Source organism: Drosophila gunungcola, unplaced genomic scaffold, assembly GCF_025200985.1.
Source record: "Drosophila gunungcola strain Sukarami unplaced genomic scaffold, Dgunungcola_SK_2 000019F, whole genome shotgun sequence".
Taxonomy (NCBI): domain Eukaryota; kingdom Metazoa; phylum Arthropoda; class Insecta; order Diptera; family Drosophilidae; genus Drosophila; species Drosophila gunungcola.
The window spans coordinates 234896-254636 of NW_026453201.1; positions in this window are offsets into that span (position 1 = coordinate 234896).

Genomic DNA, 19741 nt, shown 5'->3' on the forward strand with positions numbered 1-19741 from the left:
GGCGTCCGAAGGAAAATTTTATTTAGGGACGGCCGATATTAATTCACTTTATTTGTAAGTCACCTTTACAATTGCTTTATTTAAACTGCATATTTTTCTGGGCAAATAATTTGTAGGGATTTTTACTGTATTAATTTTGATCAGCCCACTTACATATTTTTGTGTTGTGGATTCGGTATTAAAGTTTGGTGCCAATTATGTTTTAGTTGTGCAGCCACGCGCTGTCCCTCGCCGCTGTCCGTGAGGGTGAGGAGTTGCGATCCAATTGCCACCGTGGCTGGTCCGGGGGAAAAGGGTGATGACGTAATTGCAACCGTGGCTGGCTGCTCTTATGGATGAGCCGGGCGGTTGCCACTGGCTCTCTTCTCTCTTCTTATGAAGACTACGTTGGGAGTAACTAACTCCGTTGCTAACGGTACCTTAAGGCTCGATACCCGATTTCAATTAATAGAGTAAATGTTGACGGCCACTGACGGAGTTTTATATTCAAGCCAATGCTCTTTATTGAATGTCAAAACTAAAACTGAAAACATATATGACTTTACGTAAGATATGCGCGGCCGGCAAGCCGACCGCTCGTGCAGCAAAGTGCTGACACTAGTAAAATCAACATAACTCACCATACCGTGCCCCGCCAAGAACCAGGCACGGCCCTTAAAGATGTTTATGCTGATTTTGAAACTAAACACTAGGGTGATCCAATAATCACCCAAGATCTGTATCGACTTATGATAACTCCTTAACAGTGTTAACATATATATTAAAATCAGTAATGATATCGTACAGCTGTCATAGGAACTATCGAATAACTGAGCTGCAAGTCATCATAGATACAATGCTTTTAAGCATATACGCAAGTAAATCATAATTTAAGTGTTTTCAAAAATATTTAATAGTGGAAATAGCTGCAAGGGTATATGAACTTCGGCTTGCCGAAGTTTACTTAATTTTTGGTAAGTCTTTTAGTTTTCCAAGAAAAATCAAAACAAAGAACAGGAAGTTTATCTAAAACTCGAATTATTGGGGGGAAGCACCCGTTTCATATTTTGTCAAAATGAAAACATTGCACATAAAATTGACGTCATAAATATTTAGTGCAATGTTTGAGGAAATGAAAAACATATTTTACATTATTAAAAGTGAAAATTGGATTGACTTATACCGGTTCTCGCAAGTCGTGTCGCCGTTCACATCGAAATTAGATATTAGATCCTGACCGCAATTTTCATCTAAAAACATAAAGTCAAACTTTATTCCACTAAAGAAGGTTTTAACAGTCGATATTCTTCGGTTTTTGAAAAATTTTCAAAATTTAGCATACAAATTTGGTTGGAAAAAAATTTTTGGATTTTTTCGCATAAGTTTTTCATTATTGTTGCGCTAAAAATGGTCAAACAAATGATTTTTTCATGTCCATGAATTACTCTTTAAAAAAAGTTAAATGAAGAAAATCGGTTCACTACTTTATTTTGCAATCTTCTACGCCAATATGAATAACATGGTTTTGAGAAAACGACGTTGAAATGTACGCAGATGACGTTAAGTTATGCCTGCAACATAGCGATACTTCCCTCTGGCCAAACCTTCAAACGGACTTTAATGCTTTTCAAACATGGTGTTCTGTAAATCTTTTGGAGTTAAATAGCACTTAATGAAAATAATGTAATTTTATCGGGTCAACCCAACGTATACGCTAGGTGGATTTGAGTTGAATAGAATTAGAATTGATAATCTGAACGTTTTTTTGGACCCAAAACTTAAGTTTTCCAACCTTATTAAATCCATGGTAAATAAAGCCAGGGGAGTAGACCGGATAGAGTCTGTGCACAAAAACTTTTTACTATTTGCTTTACGAGGCCTTAATTGGGAAGCAATTCTAATCTTACCATCTTACCCTAGACTTCTTCTAATAAATTTGAAAGCTTAAGCTAATAGTGGAACGCTGCTTGGTATTACTTTTATTCGTAAACTTATTTACGGAGAATAGGAGGGTCCCGAACTAATGGGTCGCCTATATTTCTTTGTGCCTTAAAGAATTACTAGAAACTAAATTCCTCTTATTTTAAACTATTGTCGATCAAACTATGATATGCTTGAACCTTTGAAAGTACTATGTATTGACTATAATAACCTCTATCACATCATTTCTACTACCGACTCTTTACCGATTTTGAAAGCATTAATCTTTTCTTACTTATTTACTTGTTTCGTATGTATTTAAAATTATTTCGGCCGTTCGTTTATTGCCCATTTATTTCACCTCTCGCGTTCTCGTTTTGAACGCTTCCTGGATCCGTGCGTCACAAGCATTGCTTGGTGTCGTAAGGGCCCCTTGTTTGTACTAATCATAAACAAGGTCTGTGGCATCCCTTAAAAAAATTTAAAGCGGAATTGAAGCTAGAGTGATTTCTGTGGCACACAAGTGTATTTTGGAGTTTGTACATATGCTTAAGATCAAGGAAGTTACAATTTACAATATTTTTTGGGCTTGTAAGGATGCTCTCCGGGGTACAGATCTCAGTCAGATCCAGGAGTCCTTTACAAGAAATTTGTAAATCACCGAAACACCGGACTAGAGAGTTTCATTCAACGAGTGAATGAGTCGTTTGGGGAGTCACGCCGAAGGTTCTCATAGACGCCGGGAGAGAGAGAGTTGGTGTCGGAGTTGGTCGCGCCGTACCTTGCCCCTGGGTTAAAAATTCCACGGGCTGGACCTTGGGGCGAGGCCAAGCCAGACGAACGGTTTCGCGAGTATGGGGATGCCGGGTAGTCCCGCTGATCACTTCCGCGATTGGGACACGTAAGTCGCTTTCGCTGTGTCGTAGGCCAAAAATTCACCGGGCTGGACCTTCGGACGAGGCCAAGCCAGGATACTATTTCGCGAGAGTAGGACCGGGGGGTCGCGTCGCGCGCAAGTCGTTCTCGACGTATCGGATGCCAAAAATCCACCGGGCTGGACCTTTGGGCGAGGCCAAGCCGGATAGGATTTGTCAGACACGAGGGGGGATTGGAGGAGAAAAGATGGCGGTACGATTGACCAGTTGGGAATTATGTCCGCGCGCAGGTCACATGCACTACGAAGAGAAAAGCTATTGTACTGGACCAGACGGGCCGGGTGTCCACGTGCCGGTCGCATGCGCTACGAGGAGGAAAGCTAGGGTACTAGACCAGACGGGCCGGGTGTCCGCGTGCCGGTCGCATGCGCTACGAGGAGGGAAGCTAGGGTACTAGACCAGACGGGCCAGGTGTCCACGTGCCGGTCGCATGCGCTACGAGGAGGAAAGCTAGGGTACTAGACCGAACGGGCCGGGTGTCCACGTACGGGCCACATGCACTACGAGGAGGGGAATCTAAGGTACTAGACCGAACGGGCCGGGTGTCCACGTCGGGTCTCAAACGCTACTATGTGGGGAACCAAGATACTAGACCAGACGGGCCGGGTGTCCGCGTACAGGTCTCAAATACTACGGGGAGGGAGGTTAGGATACTAGACCAGACGGGACGGATGTCCACGTACAGGCCACATGCACTACGAGGAAGGAAGCTAGGATACTATGAATAAAAAGAATCACGATCATGGAATTCAATCATTTACTTCTCTTTATTATTTTTCTAGGTTACTTTTATTTATCCACTATCTTCCTACGAGTCCGCTACACCGCCTTTGCTTAACGGATAGGAATTTTGTGTACACTAACCTCAAAACACTAATCAGCCCACTTCTTCACTGACCGCGTGCCTTCGCGCGGTCGAGGCGTCACTCGGATTATCCGGCAAGCACGTTACGGGAGACACGTCCGCTCCGTTCTACTGTTCCGGCACGAGAGACCGCCTGCCCGATCGGTGTGTGACCACCTTCCCCACGCTCCCTTTTTCTCGTTTTCGGGATTTCTAGTATCTTACTAAATTTCTAGTATTTTCCGTTACCCACTAAAAATCGACTGGCGTTGCCACTCGGGTTCGGAACTTAGCTTAACTACGGCTTAATATTCAGTATCAACTTAAAATTTATTATTCATTATGTGTCACTTACACCAATAACTTACATACTACTAACTTAATATTTAATATTCACGATCAGTCGCTTACCCCTATAACCTTACATACTACTACTCAAAAATTGTATCGTACACCTAAGTGTGTACGTAACACCCCCCCTTTCTTCCCGTGGCGCGATAAAGAGGCGCCCGTCGCTCTTGATGGTGACCCGTCTCCATGTGGGAGACCTCCGTGTCGTTGGAGTCGTCCGACAACCATCTATCTGAAACGGTAAACTTAACTTATTGATATTGCCCCACCTCTTCGAGCTCCCTACCAGACGGTGTAGCTAACAAAGGACTCGGCCTTAATCTATTATAATGGTCATACAATGGTTACTCGACTGGTTATACAATGGTTATGCAGTGGTTATACAGTGGTTATACAGTGGTTATACAATGGTTATTAGACTAGTTGTTATAATATTCTGCGGCTGTATGCCGCTTACTGTATCGGGTCGTTCGATCCGGCAATACTATCGTCGATCCTATCCAGAGGGACTTCTGCGTAGTACGGTTTGAGCTGGGATATGTTGGCGATCCGTCGCCGTCGATCTCCGGGACGTTGCAGGCGTACCAAGTTCGGAGATGTGAATTTCGTAACGGTATAAGGGCCGTCATACTTGGGAGCAAGTTTGGCGGCGAATCCCTCGGCTGCTTTCGATAAGGGATGCTGTCGCAGCCAAACTTTACCGCCGAGCGTGGGTCTCCATTCTCGCCTTCGTAGGTTATAATGTCTCGCCTGGTCTTGAGACGCTCGCTGGAGATTCGCTCGTACGATGTCGAAGATTCCTTTGAGGTGAGACGCCTTGTCTTCAGGACGTGTGTGCACGACCGCCGATCCGGGGGTGAGTTCATCATACAGCATCGCAGGCAAGCGTGGTTCCCGTCCTTGAGTTAGGAACGCGGGGCTATACCCCGTCGAATCCGATACACTGCTATTGATCGCGAGGGATATTTCTGGCAGCATATTATCCCATGAACTCTGGTCGCCTTCCGACAACTGGGATATCAGCGTCTTCACAGTGCGGTTGGTCCTTTCTGTGGGATTCTCTTGTGGACAATATGGAGCCGTGTACTGGACTTCTATGCCGAGCTTGGTGAAATAGTCTTTTAGGACCCGGCTTGTGAATTGGGTTCCATTGTCGCATACGAACTTCCGGGGAATGCCCACTCGTGCAAGTATGCGTTCCCGAAACGCCTTCTGCACTTGAGCTGCCGTGGCTTTCCGGAGTGGTATCAGTTCTATCCATTTCGAAAATACGTCGTGAAACACCAGAAGCATAGTATTTCCTTGTTTTGACCGGGGTAGCGGGCCTACAAAGTCCGCGCAGAGAATGTCGAAAGGTTCGCTGACGACCCGGGTTAGCATCTTACCTGCCGCTTTGGTTTGTTCAGTCTTAAACTTTTGGCAGGATTCGCAATGGCGAACATGGCGTTTCGCGTCGCGATACATACCGGGCCAGAAATACCTCTGGGTCAGACGCGTGATCGTTTTTCGGACTCCCAAGTGTCCTGCGGACGGGGAATCGTGACATTCACATAAGACTCGGCTTCTACGGGGAGTTGGCACACAGAGCTTCCACGGGAAGTAGTCCTCATCGTCAGCTCGGTAGCCCATGTTCCTGTAGAGCTGGTCGTTTTCGATCATGTAGTCAGCGAATTTCTCGGGTTCCTCCTGTATTTGGTCTTTCATCTTTTTGATCCAGTCGCAGTGGTCCTCGAGTTCGACAGCACCTTGCAGTACCTCACAAGGCTGTCGAGAAAGTGCGTCAGCCACGACGTTCAATTTACCTCGTCGATAGCGTACGTCGAATTGGAATTGCTGCAATTCTAGCGCCCAACGCGCTATTCGGCCAGAAGGGCTCTCAATAGAATTTAGCCACTTGAGAGCTAGATGGTCAGTAACGACCTCGAATCGGTACCCTTCCAGGTAGCACCGCATCTTCCTGATTGCCCAGATTATGGCCAGACACTCTTTCTCCGTGGTAGTGTAATTTTTTCCGCGGGGGTTAATCGGCGGCTAGCGTATGCGATGACCTCTTGACTTTCGGAGCCCTGCGATAAAACTACGCCCAAGCCGACGTCACTCGCGTCTGTTTGCAAAATGAACTTCTGGTCGAAATCCGGACAGCCTAATACGGGAGCAGTAGTCAGGCATCTTTTAATTTCTTCCAAGGCGGCTTGCTGTTCTGGTCCCCAGGTCCACTTCCGTCCTTTCTTTAGTAGCGCGGTCATCGGTTGCACGATAGTCGCGAAATTAGGGACGAATCGCCGATACCACGAGGCCATCCCGATCCATTGACGGAGTTCCTTTAAGTTAGAGGGGGCCTTCAACCCGTTGATCGCAGACACTTTCTCGGGATCAGTCTGAATTCCGTCACTGCTGATGACGTGGCCGAGTTAAACGAGTTTCTGCTTGAAGAAGCAACACTTCTTTGGGTTTATCCTTAAATTCGCGGCCCGAAATCTGCGGAAAACTTCCGAGAGATGAGTAAAGTGCTGTTCTTCTGTTGCACTTATTATAACAATATCGTCTAGGTAAGCGAAGGCGACCGGTTCCATTTCCACGCCGATTACACTATCCAGAGCGCGTTGAAACGTTGCGCTGGCAGAATGCAACCCGAAGGGCATGACCTTCCATTGATACAATCCTCTCCCAGGGACCGTGAACGCTGTATATTGGCGACTATCCCTAGCCATGGGAATTTGCCAATAGCCGTGCTTCAAGTCCAACGTGGAGATATATCGGGCGTGGCGTAATTTCTCCAGAATGTGATTGATTCTCGGGACTGGGTAGGCGTCGGGCACTGAGTGTGCATTTAACTGACGGTAATCTATACACATGCGCCAATCGCCAGTTTTCTTCTTGACCAATACGATGGGAGCGCTGTGTGGGCTTCTGGAGGGTTCGATGGCCCCGTCACGGAGCAGTTCGTCTACTTGGGCATCGATGACGTGTTGCATCGCGGGGTTCCGGGGATAATATCTTTGTTTTACGGGCTTGTCGTCGCGCATGACGATGGTATGCTCGGCGACGTGAGACACCCCGTGCAGTTCCTCGAATAAGGTTAGTTCCCGATCGATGAAGCTTTGTTGCGCCGGACTCAATAATGTGCTCCGTTGCTGTTCGTCGTTTTCTGCCGTCTCCGTCCTAATGGGCGCGCCGGCATTGATGTTCGGGGTTATAGTTCGCGTAGGAATAGGACTGGGTATCTCTGCTTCTTCTGGCCTGGCAGTTCCCAGATGGGCACCAACCGCAACAGGGTGTACCGTTTTCTCCTGGTTGCCCCGCGCCTTTATAAGTACTGGCTGTAAAAAGTGGTCTCCAGCCGCTTGGGCTTCATTTTGCAAGTCGAGGGTAGCTCGACCACATCGCACCTGAGTTCCCGCTACTTTGAGGAAGTCCATTCCAAGTATTATACGATCTAACATGGTGGGCATTACTAACATGGGTAAGAGCACCGTAGTGCCGGCCAACGTAACCGAGGTTCGCCAGAGCTTTGTCACATCCAGACATGACCGATCGGCCAACGCTATTCTAGTGACAACATCCTGTAACTCGTCTGCACGCGCGGCCAGTCGAGTAAAACTTTCACTGACGAAACTCCTCGATGCCCCTGTATCAATGGTGGCGTCCACACGTTGTCCTCCGACTTCTATCGCTGCCGTGATGAGCCCGCCGTGTAATCTCAACGGGGGTTTTACTGGGGTCGGGTTGCCGCTCCGTTCGTCTCCGCCGCACCCGGGTTCCGGCGGAGGCGTTCTCCGTTTCCCGACACATTTCGACGGCAACATTGTATAGTTAAAACTCCTGATCGCCCACAGTCCCAACAGAAATCCCGACGTGGGTTGGGGCAGTTCCTTTGGAGATGTCCGTTCTCTCCACAGCGATTACAAGCCCGCCGTATGTCCACTTGAGGGGTTCCTTGACCGATCATCTGGTGGGTCACGTGTCCTGTCTGCGTTGAATTCACAGGATTCCGGAATGGGTTCGGCGATCGGCGAAGTTGGGGTTCTTCTTGCCTCCTGTCCATGGTTGCTTTTGGCTCGCGTCGAGTCGTCTCGAGTTGTTTGACACTCTCATATTCTGTGGCCATATGGGTCAACTGTGTCAAAGTCGCGAATTCACTGCGTTTAATATACAGTCGGTATTCTGGAGCCATGTTTTCATATGCCCGGTACAATTCTTCCTCTTCTCGATAACCGGCTTGCTGCATCTTGGTTCTGAGCTCGATCAAGTAGGTCTTGAAAGGCTCTCCTCTCCGCTGCACGTGGGTCCGTATCTCATCTTACAACCGCTCGAAATATCGAGGCGGTAGGAAGAAGTCGAGGAATTCCCTTCTGAAAGTTCCCCATGAGGCCGACTGTAGGTGGCTCGTGCGAAACCACCGTGCCGCCGGGCCCTCCAAGATCTCTGACATAACGCGGGGTACCTCCTCTGGATTTATCCTGTAAGTCGTCATCTTTTCCTCGAGCGCGGCGATGAGAGTCAACGGATCCGAACTCCCAACGAACCGTAAATTCCATTTGTGCATCTTCTCGGGGAGCAGATGTTGAGTTGGAGCCGTGCTGCTCCGTGTGTCTTGTCCTTGTAGATCGGCGGGTAAGCGGGCGTCTACCGGTGGCATCCAGGTACCGTGCGTCGATCCTGGGTGGATCCCTCGATGGCGGGCTGGAGTCCCGATCGATGTGGCTCCGGTCGTCATGGGAATGGTGAGGGATTCTGCGAACTGTCCCGTCTCACCGTTCCTGCCTGGAGGGTTCGGACTTGGGGCCCGGCTACTATATTGCTCCTGCAACTGAGCCAGTCGGTCCCACACACTTTGTGGGAACGACCCTGTGTTGACGAGGTTGGCGAATGCCTTCCTAGTCTCCTCGACGGTTCCGTCGGCTTTAAAACCAAACTCCAGGGCGAGAGAGCTGAGTTCGTCTTTTCGGCGAGCGTATATCCAGCGGACTCCTATACCTGGATTCTCAACAAAATCGGCTTCTTCGTACTCACCGTCAGATTCCTTAGGGTTACTCATCTTTGGTTATCCTCTTCGATTCAGTTTGGTGTGAACTTCCTTCTCAAGTCTTCTAGATCCTTCCGGAGATCGGTTCGGGTGACTCTACCCTTCTTTTTCTTCAGTGGGTCTTTAAGCCACTTGGGTGATTCTCTAGCTAGTCTCGGTGTCCCTGCTCGGGCGCCACTTGTAAGGATGCTCTCTGGCCGGGGTACAGATCTCAGTCAGATCCAGGAGTCCTTTACAAGAAATTTGTAAATCACCGAAACACCGGACTAGAGAGTTTCATTCAACGAGTGAATGAGTCGTTTGGGGAGTCACGCCGAAGGTTCTCATAGACGCCGGGAGAGAGAGAGTTGGTGTCGGAGTTGGTCGCGCCGTACCTTGCCCCTGGGTTAAAAATTCCACGGGCTGGACCTTGGGGCGAGGCCAAGCCAGACGAACGGTTTCGCGAGTATGGGGACGCCGGGTAGTCCCGCTGATCACTTCCGCGATTGGGACACGTAAGTCGCTTTCCGTGTGCCGTAGGCCAAGGCTTTCGGACGAGGCCAAGCCAGGATACTATTTCGCGAGAGTAGGACCGGGGGGTCGCGTCGCGCGCAAGTCGTTCTCGACGTATCGGATGCCAAAAATCCACCGGGCTGGACCTTTGGGCGAGGCCAAGCCGGATAGGATTTGTCAGACACGAGGGGGGATTGGAGGAGAAAAGATGGCGGTACGATTGACCAGTTGGGAATTATGTACTATACTATATACTAGACCAGACGGGCCGGGTGTCCGCGTGCCGGTCGCATGCGCTACGAGGAGGGAAGCTAGGGTACTAGACCAGACGGGCCAGGTGTCCACGTGCCGGTCGCATGCGCTACGAGGAGGAAAGCTAGGGTACTAGACCGAACGGGCCGGGTGTCCACGTACGGGCCACATGCACTACGAGGAGGGGAATCTAAGGTACGAGACCGAACGGGCCGGGTGTCCACGTCGGGTCTCAAACGCTACGATGTGGGGAACCAAGATACTAGACCAGACGGGCCGGGTGTCCGCGTACAGGTCTCAAATACTACTACTAGAACAGACGGGACGGATGTCCACGTACAGGCCACATGCACTACGAGGAGGGAGGTTAGGATGCTATGAATAAAAAGAATCACGATCATGGAATTCAATCATTTACTTCACTTTATTATTTTTCTAGGTTATTTTTCATTTATCTACTATCTTCCTACGAGTCCGCTACACCGCCTTTGCTTAACGGATAGGAATTTTGTGTACACTAACCTCAAAACACTAATCAGCCCACTTCTTCACTGACCGCGTGCCTTCGCGCGGTCGAGGCGTCACTCGGATTATCCGGCAAGCACGTTACGGGAGACACGTCCGCTCCGTTCTACTGTTCCGGCACGAGAGACCGCCTGCCCGATCGGTGTGTGACCACCTTCCCCACGCTCCCTTTTTCTCGTTTTCGGGATTTCTAGTATCTTCCTTAATTTCTAGTATTTTCCGTTACCCACTAAAAATCGGCTGGCGTTGCCACTCGGGTTCGGAACTTAGCTTAACTACGGCTTAATATTCAGTATCAACTTAAAATTTATTATTCATTATGTGTCACTTACACCTATAACTTACATACTACTAACTTAATATTTAATATTCACGATCAGTCGCTTACCCCTATAACCTTACATACTACTACTCAAAAATTGTATCGTACACCTAAGTGTGTACGTTACAGGCTTCAGAGAGAAGAATGATATCAATATTTAGGAACTGAAGAATCGCAAAGCATACTTTTTGGGAAGTCATTTATACGGACTTTTGTTATATCAATTATACCAAAAGAAGGTTGCCAGCTCTTGGAGTTTAGTTTGAATCGACAGCATGATGTTTGTAGCTAAAACAGATTTAAGTCCGCTGGGTGTTTGCAAGAACTATTAGGGGTGTTTCGTTGTTGGTTAAACATTTTGAGCTGGCAGCGGTTTTTCTGCTGATTTTGGCAAATGTGGGAAACTTCCTATTGTTTTGGGATGAGATGTCCTGGCTGATGGGTAATAAAGAACATTGGCAGAAGAGACTCCAGGGGTGGTTTTTTGGGTTTGGTATCATACTTGACAGTAGATGGTTGAATGCGCCTTAGTAGACTGGGCAGCCCCTGTAATTGGCAGTGGTTCCCTCCTCAGTTGCTACACTTTCTTAGTGCTGAATCTTCTTTATTTTCTGAGCATTCTTGTGTGCAGAGAAGGTCACCGCAGGTAACGCAGACTGGGCGTAAAGTGCAGTAACTTTTTGTGTGGACATATTTCAGTCTTTTTGCCCAATGAACAGGTCCGTTTCTCTCTGGTGAGGCTCCTCCACGGTAATTCTGCGGTGAAGACGATACTGTAAGAAGGTATGGTGAATTTTCAATTTAAACTTCGCGGGCCTAACATTTCGCAGCAGCTCTTTTTTTTTTGAGTTAGCAGAACTATTAATGACATCTGAAATTTCATTTAAATGTCATTATCATTTATATATTTACGGTTGTGCAACAGTGTTTTTTTGATTTTTACAATGTCTGGTTTAATGAGCAGAGAAGTGTCATCAAGTTGCGGAATGCAATTTTTATCGCAGAAAAATATTTTTTTAGTGGTACAACGACTTTAAAGAGGGTCGGTGACTTGGAGCAATCATCATCCCGTCAATGAAGTAAAGGAATTAGTGCACAAATATAGTCGCTTGACTGTTAGACCTTACTGAAATGATTGGAATATCAGAGGGATATGTGAAAACCATTTTGGAAGACCATTTGGGCCTACTAAAATTCAAATGTCGTTTGGTACCGAAAGTGCTCAATTTTTGAACTCGTTCTTCGTGAACATTTCGCCAAAAATTCTACGCATATCGTTCCGCAACCACCGTATTCGCCTGATTTTGCTTCGTGTTACTACTGGCTTTTCCCAAAACTCAAGAGACAACTCCGGGGAACGCGTTTGGCTATATTGTTAGCATAGACAGTGTTGGGGTGTACCAAGATACTTGTACCTAGGTAAGAATTTATGATAAATTTTCGTTTCCCCGATTGTTTCTATGGGTCCCGGCTTGTTCCGACTTACATATGTACCTGCAATTTTGGGAAAATTTTATGCAAAGAGCTTTGAACTGATAGACAAACTGACGGATAGACAGGTAGGGCTAGATCCAGATAAGAGCATTAAAATTTTTATCAGCCCTGTTCCAATTTACACTTCCGAAAGATTCGCACGGAATCTAAGTGCCCTCTGTTAATTCTCACGGAAACATTAGCCAAGCTTTTGGCTGACAGATTCAAAACCGTAAGAACAAGAATTAATTCTTTTAAAATACTTTGCGGTATCTTAAAGTGCAAATGATATTTTACCTTGTTCTCTGATGTTTCAAGAACATTGTTGCATAACAGATTTGGTTAATAATAACATATTTGACTTTTTAACAAAAATTTTGTGATGGCACCCCAGAATCGATTCGATTCTAACCTACTGTAGTTATGAAAATCCGCCGCTCCTGTTCTAGTTTCCGAACGAATGTGAAACAAAACAAGGTTGTCATGGAACAAAAAAAAAATTATTTTTGTTATGTATAAGCAAAATGTATCTTGCTACCTCACACATCCAAAACTATTCTGTATTTCTTCGTTCTATGAGCACACACACGTTACTTATGTTCATTCTCTCGCCGATCTCTGAATAAAGTCAGTCTGTACCAAGGACTCACCGAGAACGCTTCTGCCCAAAAACAACTTTATTGGCGACGAGGATAAAAAGAAGAATCTCAGCCACAAGAATATAACGTTTTGTGTAAATTGTAAAGCAGCCGCAGGAATACAACATTCTTGTGTAAACCGTGTTATCAGCCGCAAAAACACATCGTTTTTGTGTAATATAGTGTCTCGTAGTCGTTCATATTCATCAAGATGCCGACAGATCAGAACATAATCCAGACAATGCTTGCTCAACAGCAAGAATTTACAGCAGCTCTTAATGAACAACAACGAACATGGATGCAAGCAATCCTAGAAAAAAACGCTTCTCCAGTTGCTAGTGATTTAAGCCACGCGGGTGAATTATTTATGTGTCCTCCATTCTACAAATTCAACAAAGACAATCAAAATTGGGAGTCATATCTGAAACAATTATCGCATCACTTCAACTCATATTCGCTTAGTGCAGAACAAAAACAAAAAGCCTATTTTCTTTCATGGTGTGGGGTTAACATATTCGAACTAAATCTATTCGGGAGTAACAATTTGAACACATACACATACAAGCAGCTCACAGACAAGCTAACGAAGCATTTCACCAAAAAACGTTATATTGTAGCAGCTCGCTACGAGTTTTTCAAACGAGAGATGAAGTATTCACAAACACATAGAGACACATAAAGTGCAACGCAAACGGTTGTTTGTCAAATTATGTAGATGAGATGATACGAGATCAGATCATAGTACATACTCAGTCCGGGCATCTGCTCTTCATAATTGCAGAAACCTATGAGACAACAACAAAAACCGTTGCAGCGCTAAAAGAGAAAATGTATAAACAGGAGCTAATCAATGCTATCCACACATACACAAAAAAGCCAGCAAGCAGTGGAAACGATGCCAGATCGTTTAAAGGTAATCTTAAATCTTGCTCTGGTTGTGGTTAAACTCACCAGAGAGAAAAATGCAAGTTCAGAACCGACGTATGTCACAAGTGCGGTCGGAAAGGTCATGTAGCAGTCGTTTGTATGTCAAAGTATGTCAAGTCAAATGTCAAATGGCCGGGTGAAGTAAATAACCGGGAAGTAAAGTCCAATAAGAACGAAGCAAACGAAGTCGAAGTGATCGAAGCAGTTTACAGTGTCACTGGTCAAGTTAAATGTCAACAAAACAGAAAAGTTATTGATCTCGAAATGTTAAAACAAGTGATTTCATTTCAAATGGATTCTGGAGCAACAGCATCCGCGATAAGCTCCAATACATTTGCCTTGTTGCAGAAGCCTAAATTGCACAAGTGTTCCCAACACCATTACTAAGGGAGCTGCACACTGTCGCAAAGTGCGGAGAGAAAGAGAAACAAGTGGCCATAATCGTGGCAAATATAGAAACTTCGACTAATCTCTTCGGCATGGATATATTTACATTTTTCGGATTTGATATCATGCAAGTAACAAACATTTTTGAGGTGCATAATAACAAAGTAAGTGACCTCTGCAACAAGTAGTGTTTTAAGCCAAATTCAGCAATTGGGCATCCCCAATCGTGCTCCCACCTAAGCCAGGTGGCGATATTCGTATTTGTGGCGATTTTAAACAGGCAATCAACGCACAAATCGACGTCGAACAGTATCCTCTACGAACAAAAGAATTTCAATATCAGCGTCTTCCTTAAGGGATTGCAAGCGCAACAGCCATCTTCCAAAGATACCTCGATGAAGCCCTATTGCCTTACTTTAACCGAAATTTTGCTCTCACAATCAACAAACAATTGATTTGCCTCCACACAGACGCAAATCGTGTTATAATTCCAGCCAGTCTAAGTGCCCATATCCTAAAACTCTTACATGGGGCATTGTTGGAATGAAGCAGTTGGCAAGACAACATGTTTGGTGGCCTACCATAAACAATGACATCAAAAGCCTTGCTCAGTCTTGTAGCATCTGCAAGTGCAACAATCCTGCACCACCAAGAGAATTCCAAAGTTGGCCATAATCATCCAGCATCCAACGGATTAGCAGAGCGATTTGTACAATCGCTTAAACTCGCAGTCAAGAAGAACCTCAAAGACGGTATACCACTTAGGGAAGCTGTAACAAAATATCTTTCTTCTTACAGGTTCACTCCAAACGCCCAAGGTAAAACTCCTGCCGAGTTAATCCACGGTCGACCAGTCCGCACCGTGCTTAGTCAACTTTTCGAGCAGCCTGTCGAAGCTAAACAGACAATCACCAAGTATACGCTCGAAACTATTCAAGGGGAGAAAAGTGGATTGAAGGCATTATCGACCGTCCAGTTGGAATAATGCTGTTCATTGTTCGCACGTCAAATGGTTACATTAAGGGCCATTTCAACCAGCTGAAACCGAAGTTGTCAGCAAACAACTCAATCGAGAGACTTCCAGAGTTTTGGTGAATTCCTTCACTGCCAAAGCCATCTTTCAATCAAGAAATACAGCAACAAGATCGACCGCCAACTCCGGCAGTTGTTCAGCAACCTGATCCTGTTCCTGTTTCTCGTCCTCCTGAACGCGCAGCAGAGCCTACCCAGCAGCCGAGGCAGAAACAATCCGGCATACCAGTACGTCAAAGCAGCCGTGTTCGCCAGGAAGTCGATCGTTTTAAGCCAAAGGACCTCAGAAAATCGAGCAGCCTGTCGAAGCTAAACAGACAATCACCAAGTATACGCTCGAAACTATTCAAGGGGAGAAAAGTGGATTGAAGGCATTATCGACCGTCCAGTTGGAATAATGCTGTTCATTGTTCGCACGTCAAATGGTTACAATAAGGGCCATTTCAACCAGCTGAAACCGAAGTTGTCAGCAAACAACTCAATCGAGAGACTTCCAGAGTTTTGGTGAATTCCTTCACTGCCAAAGCCATCTTTCAATCAAGAAATACAGCAACAAGATCGACCGCCAACTCCGGCAGTTGTACAGCAACCTGATCCTGTTCCTGTTTCTCGTCCTCCTGAACGCGCAGCAGAGCCTACCCAGCAGCCGAGGCAGAAACAATCCGGCATACCAGTACGTCAAAGCAGCCGTGTTCGCCAGGAAGTCGATCGTTTTAAGCCAAAGGACCTCAGAAAATCTAAGCCTATAAATATTTTTAATTAAAGGAGGAGATGTGATATGTACAAGCAAAATGTATTTTCGCTATCTCACACATCCAAAACTATTCTGTATTCCTTCGCTCTATAAGCACACACATGTATACACACACGCACACGCGCGTTATTTCCGGCACAACCAAACAACAGCGATCAGCTGATTGCAGTGTTGGACAGCGCCGAGCTTAACAGTGAGCTTAGCATTAAGCTTTCCCAATTGAGCTTTACAGCGGCTGCGAGTGAGCTATCCGATATCGGTTACCCGGCATATTTAAAATAAAACTAAACCCAACTTTACCACCTTCGCCACTGCCTCCAGGGGTGGATGAGCAAAAAGCCAAATTACCGGCCAATTCCCAACCCCACCGCGACAGCGGCGCCAGCTCAAACGGGGCCCTGGGGACCGAGTCGGAAAGGTATAGCTCCCATCAGGCATAAGCCGGGGGAAATCCCGGTTTACCGAGGGACCTCTGACTGGTGCAGGCGATGGATAAGGAGAAAGGGTCCGGACATGACGCTGCCCAGGCCCTTGCAGTTGCCAGGGCTGAGGAAGAGTTGCTAAGGAAGTTTCAGATGATGAAACAGAAGGTGCCGCGGTCTCCTACGGGGATAGAGCTCACCCATTGTCAGCGCCCCCTAAAGTAACTGCAACAATCTTTAGCTTCAGCAGTAATGTGGACGATCAAACCACGCCGAAGAGAAGTCGGGAACCAACCAGCCCTGAAGAGGCGATCGATGGAGCCCAGAAGAAGCAGCGGGTCCAGAAAAACGCCACAGCTCTCTCCGATGAACTGGGTAAGATTCTCGACGAAATGATCGCGAAAATCACTGACACGAAGAGTAATAACAAGAAGGTTGTCCGTCATGTCACCCAGGCCACGATCGACTCACTGTTGGCTATGAAAAAGCTGCAAAGCGAGATAAGTGCGACGCTGAATCGAAACTCACGCCAGGGCCCCGACCGCCTGCGCAACCCAGCAGACAACGTCTGCTTCAGATGTGTCAAGGATGGGCTCGCATCTTGGAGGCGCGGGCGATCACTGTCCGCCAATGGGAGGCCCGGCGGGTGGCGAGGAGGGCAGCAGTCGCCGCGTGGCAGCAGAGGCTGAGGGACGCCGAGACAGAGGAGGCCGAGGCACAGCCGCCGCAGGAGCAGCTGCAGTCGCCGGAGGAGCAGATGCAGCCGCCGCTGTCGGCACCGCAGTCGCCGTGGCCGCTGCCACGCTCACCATCACCACCACCATCGCCGCCGCCGAGGCAGCAGGAGTGGCACCTGCCACAGGCGCAGGTCGCGCAAGCGCTGCGGACCGTCGTGGTGGAGGGGCGGCGGTGGCATCAGCAGACGGTCACGTGGACTTGGCCCGCGCCCGAGGAGGCAGCAGAGGAGGCCAGGATGCGGGAGGCCATCGAGTGGCGGCGCCCACCGCCGTTGAATCCGAGGGCCAAGTCGGCGAAACGCGTCGCGGAGACGGCCGATCGCGAGGGACTGGAGGTGACGCCCGAGGAGGAGCGCGAGGCCCAGGAGGGGCTGGAGAAGGGGCCATGGGAGTGGCCATCACCGCCCCGAAGTTGGCGCGGCAGACTTCGTGTCCGGAGCCGCGAGCCCCACCGGCGAGGCCGACGCTGCGGAGACAGCAGTCGGAGGGCGCGGAACCGTGGTGGGAGGTTCCGGAGGCGGAGTGGCCGGCGCGGGTGGCCGAAGAAGCGCGACGGCAGCGAGGGAGGCGCAGGAAGGCCAGGTGGTTGCGGGTGTTTAAGGCCCAATAAAGCGGATCCCAGCATTGAAGCCCAGCAGTTGTTGTTTGGGTAGGGGATCACAACACAGCACAACACAGGAAAAAAAGAGTGGTCCGCCGCAGCAGCCGATCGTGGAACGGGGGCGGTGAGGGGGCGGATCGCGGGCCAAGCACGCGGGCCGGCAGAGAACACGAGGCTGCCGCAGGCGTAAGGCGAGGGTCCAGGGTCAGCACCTTGAGACATGTCAGACGTTGTCTGCTTCAGATGTGTCAAGGATGGGCACAAGTACAGAACTTGCACTCAGGGCAAACCGAAATGTATCATCTGCACGAGACGAGGAATAACTGGAGGAGAGGCCGAACACTCGACCCTCAGCACGGTGTGTCCTGAGTACCGGAAAGCTCTGAACTGTATACAGCATGGTTAAGGTTCTACAGATTAACCTAAACCACTGCAGAGCGGCGCAGGACCTACTAACCCAGACGGCAATCGAACAGAAGGCTGATGTGGCAATACTCAGCGAGCTTTATAAGGCCAAACACGAAGGCGTATGGCAACATAGCGCGGACGGTAGAGCAGCGATTTGGAGCTGCGGGCAGCCCTCTGGACACCTATCGCAAAGGGCATCCAGGGCGGGATATACCAGAGCGATGTTCAGAGGACTAACAATCTACAGCTGCTACATTGCCCCGAGCGTACGCATTAGCGAGTTCAGAGCAATAATGCAGGAGATCGCTGACGACGCACGCGACAGGTCAGCAATCCTCATCGCAGGTGATTTCAACGCATGGGGCAGCGCTAGTACGACACAGCGGGGAACCAACCTCCTTGAGGCGTTGGCTTCGTTAAATGTTTGCCTACTCAACAAAGGGAACAGACCAACCTTTAGTAAGTCAGGTCGGGAATCGATTATCGATCTGACCTTCGCTATCCCAGAACTGGCACGTAATTGCGCATGGAGGGTGTCAGACATCTACACTCACAGCGACCACGCGCTGATCATCACCCAGACAAGCCCCAGATTGGCCTCCCCTAGCAGTCGCCTAACGTCCTACAAAGCGCATACCCTTAACACAGTGGCCCTCCTAGCACACATGGAAGGCGTCTGCGATACAGGAGACGCTAAAACCTGCGCGAAGAACTTTGCCGATAGAGTTAAGGCGGCGTGCGATGCCTCCATGGAAAAAGCCACGAAAGGTGGTAATGGGCGTAGACCAGTTCCGTGGTGGAACGAGGAGATAGCCGGAGCGAGGATAGACTGCCTAGCGGCCCGACGCAGGTGTCAGAGAAGCAGCAGACGCGGAAACCAAGAGCTGAGCGAAGCAACCTTTAGGGCCAAGAGAAAGGTGCTGAAGAACGCGATCAAAGCCAGCAAGGCCAGAAGCTGTGCGAAGCTGCGGATGCAGAACCATTCGGGTTAGCATACAGGATGGTCTTGGGTAAGCTCAACAGACAGCCGACCCCTACTGACCACTTGCAGCTTGGCCACATAGTGGCTACTTTGTTCCCCACACAGCCGCCCCTTACCTGGCAAGCCACCGGTTAGGCGATACCGTACTCACTAGCGAAGTCGAAGTACTGGCAGCACTAAGGAAAAGCAAGGCTGGAAAAGCTCCTGGTCCGGATTGCATTCCCAATGCTGCGCTGCACACAATAGTGGCAGCTTACCCGGGTATATTCACGGAAATGTATAACAAGTGTCTCATCCAACGAACCCGATTCTGTGGAACGCCATGTACGACGGGATCCTAAGGCAGACACTACCCGAAGGATGCACCGTAGTGGGCTTTGCGGACGACATAGCGCTGGTAACAGTAGCGAAAACCATCGAAGAGGCCACGGTGAGGTGCAGCCTCTCCATAGACACCCTTATGAGCTGGCTCGCAGAGAACGGGGTATCGCTTGCCGAGCACAAAACGGAGGCAGTGCTCATAAGCAGCAGGAAGATTGTTGATAAGGCAACAATTCGAGTCGGTTCAACTTTAATAGCATCAAGCGACTTAATCAAGTACCTTGGGGTAATGATCGATCACAGGTTATCGTTCAAGACCCACCTAGCGTATGCAGCAGCCAAAGCGTCCAGATCGACTGCATCCATCACAAGGATGATGGCCAACACCCGAGGACCAAAGCAGCACAGCAGAA